This window comes from Rhinopithecus roxellana, chromosome 12 (assembly GCF_007565055.1).
Source record: "Rhinopithecus roxellana isolate Shanxi Qingling chromosome 12, ASM756505v1, whole genome shotgun sequence".
NCBI classification, from domain to species: Eukaryota; Metazoa; Chordata; class Mammalia; order Primates; family Cercopithecidae; genus Rhinopithecus; species Rhinopithecus roxellana.
This window is the reverse complement of record NC_044560.1, coordinates 2,412,446-2,427,770: the sequence shown is the minus strand read 5'-3', so window position 1 is coordinate 2,427,770 and position 15,325 is coordinate 2,412,446. Positions and strand designations below refer to the sequence as shown.

General features: G+C 44.5%; 1 protein-coding gene across 6 annotated transcripts in view; it reads left to right on the top strand.

The window, feature by feature from the left end:
* VPS13D (vacuolar protein sorting 13 homolog D) overlaps nt 1–15,325 on the top strand; it is a 294,906-nt gene that overhangs the window by 207,379 nt on the left and 72,202 nt on the right. Inside the window, exon 65 of one of the 6 annotated variants that reach the window (XR_004060385.1) lies at nt 1,659–1,759. The exons of the other annotated variants lie outside the window; for them this stretch is intronic. The gene's annotated coding sequence lies outside the window, so the exon portion shown is untranslated. The remainder of the gene's footprint in view (nt 1–1,658; nt 1,760–15,325) is intronic. 6 annotated transcript variants of the gene reach the window in all.

Here is a 15,325-nt window from a genome sequence, read left to right as displayed (position 1 = left end):
CTGGGTTTACGCCATTCTCCTGCCTCAGCCTCCCGAGTAGCTGGGACTACAAGCGCCCGCCACCTCGCCCGGCTAGTTTTTGTATTTTTTTGTAGAGACGGGGTTTCACCGTGTTCGCCAGGATGGTCTCGATCTCCTGACCTCGTGATCCGCCCGTCTTGGCCTCCCAAAGTGCTGGGATTACAGGCTTGAGCCACTGCGCCCGGCCGATTTATTCAAATTTAAATCATGTGGGATGTGCAGTCCCCAGGCCTCCCCTCCTGCCTGGCCCAGGAAGCAGAGTAGAACTTTGGACCTCTTTGGTATGAGCTGATAGTGATCTTCAGATCACTTTCCTGATGACTGTCTTCCTCTAAATGCTATGTGTTAAGTTGCAATTTCTTTAAGCCAGTTTCCTGAACTTCACTCCTTTAAGCATTTCTAAACAACTAGGATATCATTTTAAGATAAGAGTATTTAATTTTCAAGGCAGAGTACCCAGAATTAGGGAGAACTGTGCATTCCCACTATCAATTCCAGTGATAAAATAAACTCATTGTCCCCAATAGTCCTTTTCTTTCCTTACCCTTTTCCCCTTAGTCTCTCCTGTAGCTTTTCAAATTTTGTAGATTTTTGATCTCTCAGTTCTGCTAACAGATTGGCTTTCAGATGCTTAGTGATACCATTGCTTGAATTAAGAAGCCAGAGGGAGAATGTTGGGGATAGTCTCTTATTCCTGAGAGTTTTCAATTTAGTTCTGCAGCCAGGCGCAGTGGCTCACGCCTGTAATCCCAGCACCTTGGGAGGCTGAGGCGAGTGGATCACCTGAGATCAGGAGTTTGAGACCAGCCTGGCTAACATGGTGAAACCCCGTCTCTACTAAAAATAAAAAAATTAGCTGGGTGTGGTGGCGGGCGCCTATAATTCCAGCTACTCGGGAGGCTGAGGCAGGAGAAGCACTTGAACCTGGGAGGCGGAGGTTGCAGTGAGCCGAGTCGCGCCATTGCACTCCAGCCTAGGCGACAAGAGTGAGACTTTGTCTCAAAAAATAAATAAATAAATTTAGTTCTGTTGAACTAAACTATGGTTTGCTTCTTGGAGAAATGGAACAATATGATTAACTTACTAGAGTTTCATCATTCCTTATTGGAAGAATAATAATACCACTTTATATTTGTCTTGATTTTTAGTTGTTGGTAAGCATTCACGTATCTTTGATCCTTTCTATAAGCCTAAAACAAGATAAATGGTATTATTATTGTCATTATTATTCTTATCACTCCTGTTACCATTTTATAGATGAAGAAACGGAGACCCGGTGGAAGTAAATAACTTTGCTCAAGATGGCCAAACAAAAAGTGGTAGAGCTTTTGCACTTCTTCCTAGCTCTCCTGACTCCTGGAACATTGCTGAACAGCACAGTCAGCCCTCCGTATCTGTGGGTTCTGTATTCATGAATTTAACCAACCACAGATCAAAACCAAAAAAAAAGGGTAGTTGTGTCTGTACTGAACATGTACTATTTTCTTCCTTGTCATTATTCCCTAAAGCATACAGAATAACAGCTATTTACATAGCATTTACATGGTAAAGTAATGCATTATAAGTAATCTAGTGATGATTTATAGACAGGATGATGTGTGTAGGTTGTATACAAATTCCACACTATTTTATATCAGGGACTTCAGCATCTGTGGATGGATGGTGTCTTCTGCATGTCCAGGAACCAATCCCCCATGGACACTGAGGGACAGCTGTACTTCTTAACCTCATACTCCAGGTGAAGATTCACAACATTGTCTCCATATTATAGTTGGGTTTTCCATTGCCAGTGTTGTCTATGAGCCTTGTTAGCCTGTCCTTCCCTGCAAAATGAATTTCAGAGAACAGAGGTAGAGAAAAATGTGTCTTTCCCTCTTAGAGGCTTGTTGCACTGTTCATTAACTGTGCTGCTATTTGTGTGAGGTATTTCAGAGTCATATATCTGAGAGTTCACAAAGAAACAATATTTGACAAGAGTAATTCTTGTAGCAGAGTTTTTGTGAAGTGGAGGATGGTAGAGAGAAAAATTGAAGTTTATGTCAGGACATTAAGTAATTTCTACAGTGTTGGGGATGAGGGAGAATCCCCCCTAAGAGGAAAAGGAAGATACTTGTAGAAGCGGGTGAGAGTCTGGCTTTTCCTTGGCTTTCCTCATAGCCACATGATGGCGTGTCCGGCCTGACTTGGAAGGGAGGCCTCAGCATGTCCTGAAATAGTGATGTGGGGGCACAGTTGGTCCCTGGATACAAGCACAGGCATATCACACTGACCTCCAGCAGGCAAGGGGGAATTACAGCTTCGCTTTTTCTTTTCTATTACACACCAATGGGGAAGCCCTCCAGTGCCATTCCTGAGAACAAGGAAATTTTCTAGTTAGGTACATAAGGATGCTCAAAAACTAGGAGCCACATTGGGGAAGTGAGGTTTTTTTAATTTTATTTTTATTTTTTAGTTTTGAAAGCTGAATTTTGTTTGTTTTTTAATTATTGTACTTTAAGTTCTAGGGTGCATGTGCACAATGTGCAGGTTTGTTACATGTGCCATGTTGGTGTGCTGCACCCATTAACTCATTTACATTAGGTATATCTCCTAATGCTATCCCTCCTCCCTCCCCCCTCCCCATGACAGGCCCCAGTGTGTGATGTTCCCCATCCTGTGTCCAAGTGTTCTCATTGTTCAGTTCCCACCTATGAGTGAGAACATGTGGCGTTTGGTTATCTGTCCTTGTGACAGTTTGCTCAGGATGATGGTGGGGACGTCAAGTGTAAAGTGTGCAGAGTACGTGACAGAGAGTGGACCATGCGGCCATTTCTCCAGTCACGCTCGTGCTGTCCTTCCCTTGCGCTTGTACTCAGTCTTGCCTCTGATTGGGGTGCCCTTCTCCGTTTCTGGCCAGAGGCTCCAGGTCTGGAAGGCCCAGCCCACATGCCATGTTAAGAACATGATTTCTCCCCACCGTGAGTTCCCATGGCCCCGTGTGCTTCCATGACAGCAGGCACCAGATTTTACCTTGAATTGTAACCATTTGTGCACACATCTCTGATACCCGTCAGCATTTCTCACATCACCAATTAGGTGTTGGGCACTGTGAAAGAGTGTTAGAAAGGAAGACTTAGAAAATGTTTTCTTCTTTTTGTGAGAATGTGGAACAGGTAAGGCAGAGAAGGAGTAAGTAATGATAATCGAGAGGAAATAAGTATTGCAGTGGGGTCTGTGCAAGCTGCACAGTTCCATGAGAGAAGTGCTGTGGGGCAAGGGGTAAGAACACTTGATTCTGTTCCTCAAGGATGAGATTGGCTGGAGACAAAAGATGGAATGCAGTGGTCTGTATGTATTTGCATCCCAGAGTAGACCTTTAAAGCCTGTGGAGGGGGGCCAGGATTTTATCTGACAGCAATTTTTTTTTTTTTTTTTTTTTTTTTTTTTTTTTTTTTTGCCAGTTTCCCCTTTAGCTGTAAATAGTTACTGTAAGGAAAATTAAAGTGATCCAGGTTGTATCCATGTGGGTTGTCTTTTATCTGTCATAGCATTTTTCACATGGTATACATTCAATGAATGTGTTTTCCTATTTTCTGTGTTTTTTTTTTTTTTTAATGGAAATAAACAAGCCTTTTTTTGTTGTTTTTTTTTTGAGACAGAGTTTTGCTCTTGTCGCCCAGGCTGGAGTGCAGTGGTGTGATTTCGGCTCACTGCAACCTCTGCCTCTTAGGTTCAAGCGATTCTCCTGCCTCAGCCTCCTGAGTAGCTGAGATTATAAGCACCCGCCATCAGGCCCAGCTAATTTTTACAGTTTTAGTAGAGATGGGGTTTCGCCATGTTGACAAGGCTTGTCTCGAACTCCTGACGTCAGCTGATCCATCCACCTTGGCCTCCCAAAGTGCTGGGGTTACAGGCGTGAGCCACTGCACCCGGCCCAAACAAACTTTTTACAAGTTTGCCCCCAAACGTATCTGTAAGCTGGTGAATAGCCAAAATCATACTATGGCAATATAGACAGGAAAAGGACATTGACTTTTAGAATCCTATTTCTTCTCCTCCTTCGCCATGCCTCAGGTCTAGCACAGCACTGGGGCACAGCAAGCGCTTAGCTGATACTTACCTGGCTCTGATGAGGCCAGGTGTGCACTATTGATTGGACCCAGGCTTGGCTTAAGGTAGCAGGAAACTGGTTTAGAGGAAGGAGAGGAAAACCTAGTCCCTCTTAGTCTAATGAATTAAAAGAATATTTATGGGAAATATTTGTTTGCTTTATTCGATGAAAATGTTTTAAGTAAACATTTCCTGCAAGGTATTGAATTTATATAATAAAACACTGGTTTAGAAACCTTAATTGTTTTCACTGAAATGAAAATTAAGCAGAACATGCTTCCCAAAACAGCCCCTTGTCTCAGTTTTGTTGCCATTGTAATGTTCAAAGCAGGATATTGTGGCCATTGAGGTAATTTTCTCTTTATTGGTAACTTGGAAATGAGCAAGGATCATGCCAGTTAGTTATAAAAGAAGAGGCACTAATGGCTCCTTGTAGCTTTATAGCAATTCCACCTTTGTAGCATCCTCCTGTTACCATTTGATCTTCACAAACTTATGCATTAAAGAGTCAGGTTTATCCCCATTTGACAGATGAAGAAACTGAGTCACAGTGAAGGTAATTAACTTCTGGAGGGTCAAACAGGGAGTTTGTGGAAGAGGACCAGGCTCTTTACAGCCCTAGGCTGTTTTCCAAAGACCACACTGCTGCTCTAGAAAGCACTCTTTCCTCCTTCAGGAATTAAAGCACTTTCATGTCTGTGAGATAATTTAACCTTGCAACATCCCAATGGGGCCAGCAGGTTAGGTATGATTATCACTTCCCTTCCAGTGATGGGAAATTAAGTCATACAGGTTAAATGGTTTTGCTGAGACCGTGCAGTCAGTGTTGGAACCAGGGGATGGTGCCCAGGCTTCACAAACTCTGAGCCCACTCTTTTCCTACTCCACTAAGCCTTCTCAGAGGAGAGTCAGAAGAGCTTCTGATGCCGTGAAGACAGCTGTGAAACACTTTGCTTGCAAGAGGGCCTTGCTTTCCTAGCCCCCATGCCAGATCATGTGAATGCTTGGTTCTGCAATCTCAGTGGGCCATGCAAATGTCCAGTCCTACAATCGCTAAGAAACAAAGCAAAAGGGAGCAAAGCCAGATAGATTTCACCAGCCTGTTTGGATTTTGTGTCCAGTAGAATCAGCAAGTGAAAGTTGTAGGATTGCTACAAAGGAGTTGCTTAGAAATCAATTAATGTGACAAACTGAGGTGCCTCGACGAATAAATTATATGGAGAGATAAAAGTTCTTAGGACTAAACACAGGAAGAATTTGCCACTTGTTTCTCCGTAAAAGGTAAAAACATAACAGTGAACTCTGTCTAACTTATGTTATAAAATTGAATTTGGTGAGAAACCTAGTTTTCATAATATTTCATATGATAATTTAAACTCTCTAACTTCTGCCTTTCTATTTAACCCCATCTTGTATTCTTCCTAAGAGATGTATCAACACTAAAACTTTTCTTAGTTATTCCAGCTGAATATGGCAAAGCTACATTAGCTTTTCCCAGATGCGGACTCTTAACACCGTCGCTGGTGTTCAGTAGAAACTCTTCGGATAGTGGATTTGGGAAAGAGCGTCAAGGTCAGCCTTTAGCCTCTCAAATGATAGGCAGAGAGACTGAGGCCCTGTAAGGCTCTCACAGCTAACTAGTCACAGGGCCAGCCGCCAAACCCAAGCTTCCTGGCTACGGATCTAGTATGATTGTCGAGGCGGGGCCGGCAGCTTGTGGGCACCTGCTTGGTAGGAGTGAGGGGGAGAAAAGTGTAAGCCTTGCCTAGTGTATATTTTCTCAGCATTCTTTATTTTTTTTATCCATTTGTGTGTCTGTCTCCCATACTATACTGAGTTCCATGAGCACAAGGGACTAAGTCATACTGTCTTGGTAGCTTTAACCCTAAGCACTTAGCCTGCTATCTAGAAAGCCCTCAAGGGTTTGTTGCACTGAACCAGTCTGTTCTGTGTCAAGGTCAACTTACCAGAAGGGGTTGCAGGGAGTATAGCTCCTTAAAGCACCTTCTATTACTAGTCCTTCAGCAGAATCTTACCCAGTGAGTAAACCCATGCAAAACTTTTGCATCTCCCCTGAAAACAGAACAAGACCTGCCCCCATGAAAAGAAATAGGGAATCCCTTTATAATTAGATCTAGTAGGCAGTGGTGAGATGCAGTAGAGATGAAACTTTAATAGACACATAGTCTTTGGGTGATGCCAAAATTAATCTAACTTTGTTGGTGAAAATGAATTTTAAAATTTTTCTAAATGTTCGTATGTGTTTTTCTGTATGTTGTTATTAGAATTGTCATTGGGTTCCTTCTAAAGGCTGTGTGAAATGAAAGAGCAAGCCGGGCGCGGCGGCTCCCGCCTGTCATCCCAGCACTTTGGGAGGCTGAGGCGGGCGGATCACCTGAGGTCAGGAGTTCCAGACTAGCCTGACCAACGTGGAGAAACCCCGTCTCTACTAAAAGTAAAAATTAGCTGGGCATGGTGGCACATGCCTGTAATTCCAGCTACTTGGAAGGCTGAGGCAGGAGAATCGCTTGAACCCGGGCAGGCAGAGGTTGTGGTGAGCCTAGATTGTGCCATTGCACTCCAGCCTGGGCAACAAGAGCAAAACTCTGTCTAAAAAAAAAAGAAAAGAAAAGAAAAGAGCGAAAACATCTTTAGTACTTGTTCTTGCCCTAGGACAGAAGTGGCTGTTTGCCGTTCCTCTCAGTGGACACTGAAAATGTGGATGTGTCCAGTTGCCTGCTGTCCAGCAACCCTGGAAGAACTTGTGATGGCTTTGACTTAATTATGAGAACACTTTGATCTGAACCCCTTTCCTTTTCTGAATCCCTTTTTTTTTTTAAGACAGTCTCACTGGCTGAAGTGCAATGGCAGCATCTTGTCTCTCTGCAAGCTCCGCTTTCTGGGCTCAGGCAATCCTCCCGTGTCGGCCTCTTGAGTAGCTGGTACTACAGGTGCACACCACCACACCTGGCTAAATTTCTTTTTCTAGTAGAGATGGGGGGTTTTCGCTATGTTGCGAGGCTAGTCTCAAACTCCTGGACTGAAGTGATCCTCCTGCCTCAGCCTCCCAAAGTGCTGGGATTATAGGCATGAGCCACTGTGTCTGGCATCTGAGTCCTCCTTCTAAAAGGAACTCACTGCACAGCATCTGGCTGCTGCCAACAGAATGACTGCCCCACCAGCCCCACAGGTGATGAAAGTTTGCAATGGCCTTCACAGCATAGTACCTTGGTACCTTTTCTCTCCTGGTAACTTAGAATGGAAGCCCCATGGGGGCCCACGCATGTCTGCGAGGGTGCATAGGCACGTGGCAGAATGAGCCGGGGGCACCCTCTTGTTCTGGTGGTGGCGAGAGCCGGCCTGGCTGGGGGCTGTAATTGTCAGGCCGATTCCCGGCCACACTGTCCTCGCTGGAGTAGGTGCTCGAAACCTTTGCTTTTTGCCTTTTTGCTTTAATCTGGAACACTTTAAAAAAAAAAAAAAAAGAAAACACACACACAGTAGACCAAATGGTGACTGAGTCCCAACGCTTCTTCAGGCCAGATGAAATCATGGTCCCTGCTGGCGCCGTTCCTCCATCTCACAACCCTCATTTGGGTTCAGACCCTCAGTCACACAGGGAGCCCCGCCACAGCTGAAGTGTTTTGTCTGAGCAAGATTGCAAAGAGTTAACACTTTTGCTTTTTCGGAAAGTTATCTGTGAAGAGTATTAGTTGTTTAATAAAGCGTGCCTGCCCTCCCGATGAACCCGCCAGTGACTCTGCAGCTGGGGTCATTCCAAGTTCACGCAGTGGACTTTTGACTGCCTTCTGTGTCTGTGAAAACAGTCGGCAGCTCCTGCGGGGATCATTCATTCAGGCCTGTAACACAAAACTATTGCCAATGGGCACCTGCTGGGGCAGCTTCCCAGGAGGGCTGGGAGGAAGATACCAAACTCATCAGGCATCTGTGGAGATAAGAGCGGCAGGGGATACGCTGGGATCCTGCTAATCAGGCCTGCACTTAGACCCCACTGCCTGGCCAACAGGCTGGTGTCAGAATGTATTAGGCAGCCCTGGTCAGGATAGGATGTGAGCTAATTAAAGGCCTTTTATGAAGAGGAGGAGGTGGGTGAGGGGTGGGGGGGGAGGGGGAGGGAGAGAGAGAGAGAGAGAGAGAGAGAGAGAGAGAGAGAGAGAGAGAGAGAGAGAGTGTGTGTGTGTGTGTGTGTGTGTGTGTAGAAGGAGGAGGAAGAAAGGTTTGAAGTGCATTCCCCAAATTTCCAGCACATTCTTTATTCCTCTGTTTTATGCCTCAAAACAGAAGAAAACAAATTAGAGGCTGAGCATTTGGTTCTTTCTAACCTGAAATTGTCCTTCATTGTGCCTGATGCTGTATTGGTTTTAACTGCTATTTTTGTGGAATTACATATACTATGAAAGACATCTTTTGCCGCAGTCTCCCTGGGAACATCCTGTTGTTGAAATACTATTGGTCAGCTGCTTGAATTTTGCCCTTTTCTCTGACTTTGACACATCAAGGCAAAAATAGGTACCTATTTGTGGTGTGTTCTAGGTTTCTCCCTTTTGCTTGGAAAATCCACTTGCCAGCCGTGGAGGGTACTGCTGGGAGGATGCAATGAGTCAGTGCACAGCGTTTGCTCTTAAAGTTTGGTGGTTGAGGTGGCAATGGTAGCAGCTTGGCTCTATGGTTTAAAATGCCGCAGCATGCGCTATCTTGAAAATACTCAGTAGTCCTAGCATACAACTGAATTTTAGTTACACCTACTTAAGGAGAAAAAGCTCCTTTGTAAGTGTTTGATTTTCCTGTACTTTCGTTTGTTTATTTAGCCTGTGTATTCCCCCCACCCCCAGTAAGCAGCAAACTAACTTATTTATAGGCCTAAGGTATGTTTAAATCTGTGGTATTTTCTTAATCAGCCTGATACTGATACATTTTTGAAAGCAGTTTTGTTCACACATAAACCTAAGCCTTCATTATATTATTCTGATACATTCCACATAAGCTTGTCTATGTGCAAAGGAACATTTAGATTAATCCTGTACTACATGGTAACAATCCTAGGAAATTCCAGTCAAAAGCCAACAACCTGTTTCCTTCATTCTGGACTGTTGCTGGGTCTGTCTTTGTCTGTGGTCTGATAAGGAATAACAACAATGTTAATTTTGTATTTCCTTGGCATTTGTCTCACATAATCTTTTGTCAAAGTTGACCAGGAGGCTTGTCAGGCTGGCCATGCAGTTTATGAAATAAATAGTTACAATGGAGTAATTAGCTTAGCCCTGTGGAATATGTCAGCGTGTCCTTACCGTCAGTGTTTAAAATGTTAATTACGTTTATCTTGATTTCTCAGCATTGCTATACAGAAAACATGGGATAGGCACTGATATTGATTGCCCAGTTGAAGTAAGTTTTGAATTTAAACTAGTAGCTGAATGGACAGCTTTAAAAATAGTACTAATGTTTTGGGAGACTGACGTGAGCAGATTGCTTGAACCCAGGGGTTCGAGACCAGCCTGGGCAACATGACAAAAAGAAAAAAAATCTACAAAGAATACAAAAATTAGCTGGGCATAGTGGCATGCGCCTGTAGTCACACCTACGTGGGAGGCTGAGATGGGAGGATCATCTGAGCCTAGCAAGTTGAGGCTGCAGTTAGCTGTGTTTGCACCACCGCATTCCAGCCTGGGTGACAGAGCAAGACCCTGTCTCAACAACAACAACGAAAAGATACTCATATGTATTGACTGCTTCACTATGTGCCAGTACTGTTCTAAGTCTTCATACAAATTGATTTGTTGAATCCTCATAACGACCCTGTGGAATGCTAGTTTATAAATGAGGACACTGAGGTTCAGAGAAATTAAGTAACTTGCCCAAGGTTACAAAGAGAGCCAGGCTAAGAACCGAGATTCTCTGATTTAGAGCCCGTCCTCTTAGTACCAGTGCGAAAGCAGCACTCTGTCTAGTAGGCTTCATTCTCGAACCTCTCTGCAATGTCATATTTGCAGGGAGGGATTGACCATGTAAGGCTGTGTTATCAAGGGGATACAGAGAATTTGAGGCATAGTTTAAAGTCATTTCCTGTGTTACCCTCTGTTGTATAATTAGCTCTTTTGTGGATGCTATACCATCCAGGCCAAAGCATGTGGCCGAAACCAGGAAATTGTTCTAACCCTGTCTGAGACACTTAGTGAAGGAGTTTTGACTTTGTTCTAACTCCACACATAGAGCTGACTATATAGATTTATGTGCAAAAAGCAAAACCTCATGTTAACAGGTCTATTTATTGTGTCTCTAGAGCAAGTTCACAACTATATATGGACAAGTAGAAATGCTAGGCTCTGTGCTAGGCACAGGGGACACAGACATAAACAAAACAAAGCCCTCTCCCCTTGGGGTCACCATCCAGCAGGGGAGGAGACCTTGCAGTCACACACATGTGGGAAAGCGTTCCAGGTTTGGGCTTGGCGTCTGTGCGGGTTCCCATGGGGGGGGTCTCAGGAAGGGGTAGACTCTTCTACCCTGGGCAAGGAAGGCCTGCACAGGGGAAGGCATGCCGGTGCCCAATCCTGAGGTCCAAGGAGATGCTTGCCATGTGGACAAGAGACAGGTGGGGACAAGAGGAGGCACACAGGGAGCAGCCCCAGCAGGAAGGAGCTAGGGGTGTGCAGCAGCAGGACCTGGGGAGGGGTCAGTGGTGCTGGAGCTTAGCAGGGTGGGCCTCTGGAATGAGGAGCTGGCCCAGTGGGGAAAGACTGGCCCATTGTGCATCCCTTTGTTTTCCCTTGTTTCGCCCCCACCCACCACGTGAGTTTAAAGGGGGAGGGACTTAACTGAATGTTTCACTTTTTGAGCTTAGTATTGTTGTTTGTCATAATTTGACCATAATCTGCATATATACAATGTTAACTATTGTTTTTTTTTACAAGTTTTTTTGTTTGTTGGTTTCGTTTTTGAGACAGAGTTTTGCTCTTGTTGTCCAGGCTGGAGTGCAATGGTGCGATCACAGCTCACTGCAACCTCCACTTCCCAAGTTCAAGCAATTCTCCTGCCTCAGCCTCCCAAGTAGCTGGGATTACAGGCATGCACCACCATGCCCGGCTAATTTTGTATTTTCAGTAGAGACGGGGTTTCTCCATGTTGGTCAGGCTGGTCTTGAACTCCCAACCTCAGGTGATTCACCTGCCTCAGCCTCCCAAAGTGCTGGGATTACACGCGTGAGCCACCGCTCCTGGCCTTTGCAAGTATTTTTATGTGGGTAAAACAGTTACACCTTTCACTGAGAGGGCCCAAACAAAAACAACAGCCTGTCACACCCTGAGTGTGGGGGGGTACCCAAAAACCCTGACTCACTTTTTATATAATTAGAGCTAAAACCAAACCAAGTCATGGCTTGTTTGCAGTAAGTGGATTGCAGAGTTACCAAACTGTTCTTTCTGGCCAGAGTGACTCAGTCTAGTACAAAGTCATGAACTGCCTCTAGCATTTCTCATTAACCTAATATCTCCATCTAGAGTAGAAATTCACCCTCCCTAAAGCCCAGAGGAAACAAACTAAGGGTCCTTGTGAAAGGAAAAGGCCTTTAGAACCCAAAACAACTGACCAGGAAGGCAGGACGAAAGCAGGTGGGGGCATTCTTTGTGCTTTCCCATACAGTTTGGAGCTCAACCGATGAAGTATTTGCCATTGATCCCCAAACCACATCTCGGGAAACTAACTTATCTGACCCCATTTGACTGGCCATTCAACTGTTCCACCATTTTCTTTACACAAAGCTAAACTAGATATGAGCTAAATTTGAGAGGGAACAGTACATTACATATGGGAATGTGGTTCATGGTTTTCTAACCCAACCCTCCCCTGCCCGTTCCTGTTCTGTGTGGGTTTTTGAGTAGATTTTTCTCTGGAAATCCATCCTTTCTTTTTCCATTCAAGGCAACTAACAGTATCCAATTTTTGATTTTGTAATTTTAGATTTTCATGTATAGACTAAAAGTAGATGTTTATCTTGAGGCAGGAATGGCTACTGTTTTTCTGCAGTTGTTTAGACTAAGGCTAGGTAGATTTCCTGTGGACTTCTTGGAACCTTTGAGCCCTAATGTTTTCCGTGCACTCAAAAATTACAATGCTGGATGGCATCTTTCCAGCTGTTGGGATGGGAGACAGGCTGGGCTCTTTGACTTTCAAAATTGAACTTAGGTTGAGCTGGTTGGCAGACGTGGCAAAGAAAGCATTCCCTGAGCCAAGCCTGGGAAAATACCAGTCAGGATGGACTCTCCCAGCCCTGGCTTTCTTAGCACATCTTGATGTGTGTTCTGTAGCTGTCTCCCCACCCCCATCCCCTAAGACTTGAGCATTTGTAGCTCATCACTTATGTCCTGAAGTCAGTAAACTGAATCACTGTTATAGGACTTAGAGACGTTTTCTTATACTATGGACTGAATGTGTCCCCCAAAAATTCATATGTTGAAATTCTAACCCCCAAAGTGATCATGTCAGGAGGTGGGGACATTGGGGGTGATTAGGTCATGGAATTAGTGCCCTTATCAAAGAGACCCCAGAGAGCTAGCCCACCCCTCTACTGTGTGAGGTTACAGTGAAAAGATGGCTGTCTAGGAAGCAGGCCCTCATCAGACATTGAATTAGATATCGAATCTGCTGTCACCTTGACCTTGGACTTCCCATCCTCCAGGAATCTGTGAGAAACAAATTCCTGCTGTTCATAAGCCACCCAGTTAATGGTATTTTGTTGTAGCAGTGTGAACACACTGAGACAACACATAACACGGAATGCTGTTTCTTTAAAATTTTCTTGAATTTTTACCATGTGGTTTACTTGTCTTTTTCATTGATCCTTCCCTGTTCAGTGGGGAAACACAGATTTGCACCCAGCTCTTGCTGACCACATGAAGCCTAAGATCTCACCTCCTCCTCCCTGGCAAAAGAAGAATTAGACAATGAGAGGTATTCTGGTTTTTGGAGAAAGTTAACCAGTGTTGGGATGCTTGCACGTCAGAGCTAACTGCCTGTGCTCTGAGTCAGAACTGAAATTTTGAGTTGTAAAGAAGAACTAATATTTGATCCTCTCCTGTGTGCCAGGCATAGTGCTAGCCACTTCATAGCTTTTTGGCTATTCTTCTCCATCTCCTTTCTGCCGGTTGCTCAAATACCTTGGAGTCATCCTTGGCTCCTTTCTGTCATGCCGCATGTCCAGTCCCTCAGCAGATCCTGAACCTGAGCATATCCTTCCCGCGGCCACCTTCTAGTCCTCATTCATCTTTGGTCCGGTTTTTATTGTAGTACACTTCTCCTTCCGTCCATGCTTCCTATACTAACATTGAACCTCAGTGTAACAACTAGAGTGATCCTGTCAAAACATAACTCAGATTTGGTCACTCCTGGCCCAAGCCCTCCAGAGGCTTCCCGTTTCACTCCACGTAGAAAATTCCAGCTTGTGCAGCCTCACGAGGCCCACGAGGTCAGCCTCCTGCAGGCCTTTTCTGACCTGGTGCCTCACTGTTGCCTCACTGTCTCACCACCCTCCAACCCTCACCAGCTCCTGCCACACTGTTCTCCTCGACGCTTCTTAACCCTCTGCCTTCAAACTTCCATTCCAGGGTCTCTGCACTCAGGATTCTCTTTCTGGAATGTTGCACAGCCACATGGTTTTCATCTACATTTTCTTTATCCAAATGTCACTTTCCCAGGGAGGTCCTTCCTGATGTCCCCTTCCCCATCTAAAATTGCAGCGCCCTCCATCTTTACGTCTTTTGCTCCCCTCTTGTTTTTTTACTTAACATTTGTTACCGCCTTTATTTTACTTCTTTATACTATTTATTGTCTGTACAGCTATGAGTACAACTGAAATGTAACCTATGAATTTTCATACAACATACGAGTTTTGGAGAGACACACTCAGTCCATAGTGGATGTAAATCTCATGAGGGCTGAAAGTTTTGTCTGTTTTGTTCACTGCTACATCCCCAGCCTCTAGAACAGTACCTGGCAAATAGTGCTAAGTAAGTTTTTAATAGCAGGGAAGAAAGGGAAGAAGGAGGGAACAGACAGACCCTTGGAGTTAGACATTATCTCAATTTACAGATGAAGACACTGAGGCTCTGAGAAGTTTCCCAAGATCATGCAACCAATAAGTGAAGCCACCTTGGGGTCACACATTTGAACCCTAATGTGTGACCGCAAAACTTTTCTGATTTCTACTTTACTGTGCTATTTTCCTATGGATGCCTCACCCTCATTTATATCTGCAGCGAATATTGGCTCTATGAATTTGTATGCACATGTGTAGTGATATGAACACATTAAAATGCTTTAAAGAGAATACTGAATCAGAATCTCTTAGCTCTCTAGATGCTGCCTGTTGGATACTCCACTAAGCTTTCTACGTGCAGCCCAAGAACAAGTGATGCCTGGGCTCCTCTGAGAGAGAGGTGCTGAGAAATCTGTAAGCAACCATCACAAAATATGTTTACCATGTTTCCAGTTACATCCAGGCTTTTCAGTATTGAGGGACATCTTTTTGTGTTTTGATTCCTAGCATATTTACTATCAGTATATGCTTTTGGGGTTTTCAGTGAATGAAAAATAAGAGGTGGTGGCAGCAATAAGTGTAGAACATTCTTAAAAGATATGACTGGCCAGGTGCAGTGGCTCATGCCTGTAATCCCAGCACTTTGAGAGGCAGAGGCGGGTGGATCACAAGGTCAGGAGATCAAGACCATCCTGGCTAACAGGGTGAAACCCCATCTCTACTAAAAATACAAAAAAATTAGCCGGGCGTGGTGGCGGGCGCCTGTAGCTCCCAGCTACTCGGGAGGCTGAGACAGGAGAATGGCGTGAACCCGGGAGGCGGAGCTTGCAGTGAGCCAAGATCGCTCCACTGCACTCCAGCCTGGGTGACAGAGCGAGACTCCATCTCAAAAAAAAAAAAAAAAAAAACAAAAGATATGGCTGTAGAAGGAAGAACATGGCTGGAACAGCAGCTTGAATAGGAGGGAAAACTAAAGGAAGGCATTTTTAAGGTTGTGTAGGTTAAGAGGAAGAGGCTGCAAAAATTGAAGAAATGAGAAAAGAGACGATTGACAGAGAAGCAGTAATATGCAGGACAGGATCTTACAAGAGCACAGAAGAAGGGTTTGAATTCTTGAAAGAGTCTGTCTATTTATGCAATTTAAAGTGAAGGGAGGAGGCCAGG